The following is a 3,563-nucleotide window of genomic DNA, read 5'->3' as shown; positions in this document are numbered from 1 at the left end:
TTCCTGATTAATAGCCTTTCAGTATTAAAACCAGTCAGTTTAGAGCGTGATTAATTGTCCTTTTACTACTGGTAACCAGCTATATATATATATATATACACATAATATACATACATACATACATACATATATACTTGTGAACACACAGGAACATTCTCACTGGGGTAAGCATTTTTAGTGCATCTGTTTTTAAGGAAAATACATTTTGAAGGAGGTGAGAGAGCTATTTCCTACAACTTCAGCTAATGGGAAGGGTTTTAACTCTCGTAACCCTTTGTTGCAAGAACTAGCAGCCCCGAGGATGCTATGAGCACTGCTGTCCGGGGAAAAGGCTTGGAACACTCACCTGGCCAGGAAGGAGGCCAAAAAAGAGACAGTAGAAACTCTTCTTTTCATCCAGGGAGTAAAAGTTGTCCAGTTGTTGGGCATCCTGGCTGCATTTCTACTTAATCTGTATTTTATTTCTGGGACTTACAGGGTTAATGACAATAAGAAAAGTTTTCATTTAAAAATTGGCAAGGAGAGGTGCTTTTCCCTTAACAAAGAGAAAAAAATTTCAAGAAATTTTTTAATATGACAGTCCTGGCTGGTCCAACCTGTTAGGCCACAGTATATGCACAACAGTGACACTGTCTCCATAAGGAAGAAACTTTTTTTCCCCACTCTTTTTGCTCTAATATCTAAACAGGTGAGCAGGTTAACCACTACATTACAGTATTGTCCAGAAGCTGCAGCCAAGCTCAGGTGTGAGTAAGATACATCCCTGCTTTACACAACTGAGTCTGCTGCAGATCATACACAAAATTCCTCTTGAGGAGCCTGAGCAGGATATACAGGTGTGTGCAGTCATGTGTGGAATCATGGCCTGATGTGTCTAAATAAAGTTTTGATCCAGGTAAACAAGACCCTGTACCTACCAGAGGCTCTCTTCGTGCTCAAAGGGTTTCCTCCCCATCCGTCCCACTTTGCAGAACTTAAAAGTAATGAAGTGTTAACACAGGTTTTCTCCAGAGCAAGTGCTGTGAGCCAGAGAATTTCTTGCTCTTTTGGCATTAGTTAGAGGCTGCATAGTGTATTCACTGTTGCTGCTAAAAAGTGAAACACAGTTCTGTATTTTGTGTACAGTGTCTGTGTACAGACTCGCCTACACTCTGCAAAGAGTTTTCTTTATGTCCAGAAAACAATTTTTCAAAGTTTCCTTCCAGAAAACACCAAAATTGGTTGTGCTGTTTTGGGACACTCCCAAAAATTCAGGCTTTTAGCTTAAGCATAAAGAAACCCAACACCACTGCTCAGAAAGCAAAAACAAACAGGAAGAATTTTCTCAATGGTTAGAAACAAAGAACTCCATCAGCATCAGAGACGTTGTATTCAGGGCTTGTGGATTTTTGCAGAAAGGCTGGAAAATGAAGAGCAGCCCTGCTTTGATTGAAGAGGGTGTTGTTGGCTTGGGACAGCAGCTGTGACAGGTGCAAACGGGCTGTGAGGGTGACAACGCTGAGACTTCCTGCTCTGGGGACACACACACACAGGGGACACACACACACACACAGAGGCCATAAGGAAGAAACTTTTTTTCACACACACACACAGGACACACACACACACACATGCACAGGACACACACACACATGCACAGGGCACACACACATACACACCTTGCCAGCCAAGGCAGAAGGCACAGACCTGCTGCTGTTCTGGGCACCAGCTTATCGTGTGCCGGGCTCAAGGGCCAGCCTGGCAGCCTGGCAGGAGGGCAGAGCGTGCCCGGCTGACCGGGGGCACGGCTCGGGCAGCGGTGGCATCCCTCGTGGCACTGCCAGGGCTGGCAGCAGGGAATGTGCTGCTTCCCCAGCCCGGGACAGGATGGAGCTGCTCGGCCCCGCTCCGGGCAGGGACAGGCACACGGGGGTGAAGTGCCGGCAGTCAGTGTTGTCTCAACAGTTCAAGTGAGGGAAATTGTGCTATGAATAATTTAGATGATTGACTTAAGATTTTAATCCTGGGGCCTAAGTGGGTAATGGCCATGAAGAAAGGAGAGGGAGGGAGGAAGAGGAAGTGAAGGAAGATCAAAATTAGGCCCAGATTTGCAAAACTGTGCACACGTGTGTGTCTGAGCCCAAGCTGTACACACATTTCCAAATGTCATCTGTCGTCTCAGGTTCAAGTTCAGGTTCAGGTTCGTTTCAGCTTAAGTCTTGGGTGAACTTCCCCCCCTTCCCCTTCAGTACTGGGACCTTCAAAGCTCATTTTAAAATGAAAGATCAGACGTTCCCTTCCTGCCCTTGCATTTCTGGAGTAGAAATCCTCGAATACAGAGGAGAAAGATAATGAATACTCAGCCATGTTTGCATTCCTGTCTATCACGACAATGTATTCTCTACTACAAGTCTAATACACTTTGCAATGGGAAACATTTGTGGCTGTCAGTGCTGGGGTTTAAGAGCATCACTGATTACTCCCCTAATTTAGAACTGGTATTTTCAAAGAATGTGGGATCTAGAGCCACCATCATAAATTTTAGTTTTGTGAGCTAGAAGAAGTTCTTTCTATACACGTACTTATTTTTATGTAGTGAAAATAAGCTTATTTTTTTCAGTGGCAAATAACTGGGGTGAATAAATACTCACAGGTACATGCATGTGTAAACAAAGGAAACTGACTGCCTATCAGTATGTACACACAACACACATACCGAGTGAAGATGGGAAAGGAGATAACTCTAAAGACCTCAGTGTGCTGAAGCAAACTACCACACACCTCAACAAGCTATTTATTTTCTTCATTTTAATGGAGAAAAATAGCACGTGAGTATTGAGGACCCTTTTTAAACTACTCCCTGGAAGTGAAATAATTTTGATAACCTTAGGCACAAGATAGAGAAGAAAGGGTAAGGCCAGGGCTGGAGCCGATGGCTCTCCCCCGGCAGCTCTTTCCCCCTCCCCCTGTGCAAATTCTCTTGGATTAAAATGGCAGAGGGAGGCGGGGAGTGGCTGGAACAGTTTGGCTGATACGAGATAACCGCTGCTAGTCAAATGGCACTTTTAATTGCTCGGGCCAATAAAAAAAAAACCAAACCAAAAACAACTTGCTACAGAAGTTAATTTGAATGAAAATAGCAGACACACCCCGCAAGCTGCTTTCCATGCCCGTGCATTGTGCTGCCTCAGCCCGATGTGGGGTTCGAGTCGCAAAGAGCAGCGTGCGCTCCGGACACACTTTGGTTGCCCATTTCAGCCACGGCGGGGCTGTGCGCCCCCTTTCCCCCGGCAGCTCTCCCCCACGCCGAGCGGGCGTTCCCGACAGGAGCCTCGTGTGCCGAGGGGAGCGATCGCGGCGCCGCTGCCGCTTTTGTTCCGCACCTCGCCCGCCGCCGGGCCAGGCACGGAGCGTGGGACGCGGCCGCCCCGCCGGGAGGGCTGGGGGCCGGCTCCGCCCCGGGGCCGCGTGGGGAGCGGGATGCGGAGCCCGGCTCGGCACCGGAGACCGGGGGAGCCACGGAGTTACTTGGGCGGTCCCGGGGCGGCGCCCGGGGCGAGGGCGGCTCCCGGGGCAGCGTGCGG

Source organism: Passer montanus, unplaced genomic scaffold, assembly GCF_014805655.1.
Source record: "Passer montanus isolate IOZ18808 unplaced genomic scaffold, ASM1480565v1 scaffold27, whole genome shotgun sequence".
Lineage (NCBI taxonomy): Eukaryota > Metazoa > Chordata > Aves > Passeriformes > Passeridae > Passer > Passer montanus.
The sequence above is the reverse complement of the archived record's forward strand: the minus strand, read 5'-3'. Positions refer to the sequence as shown.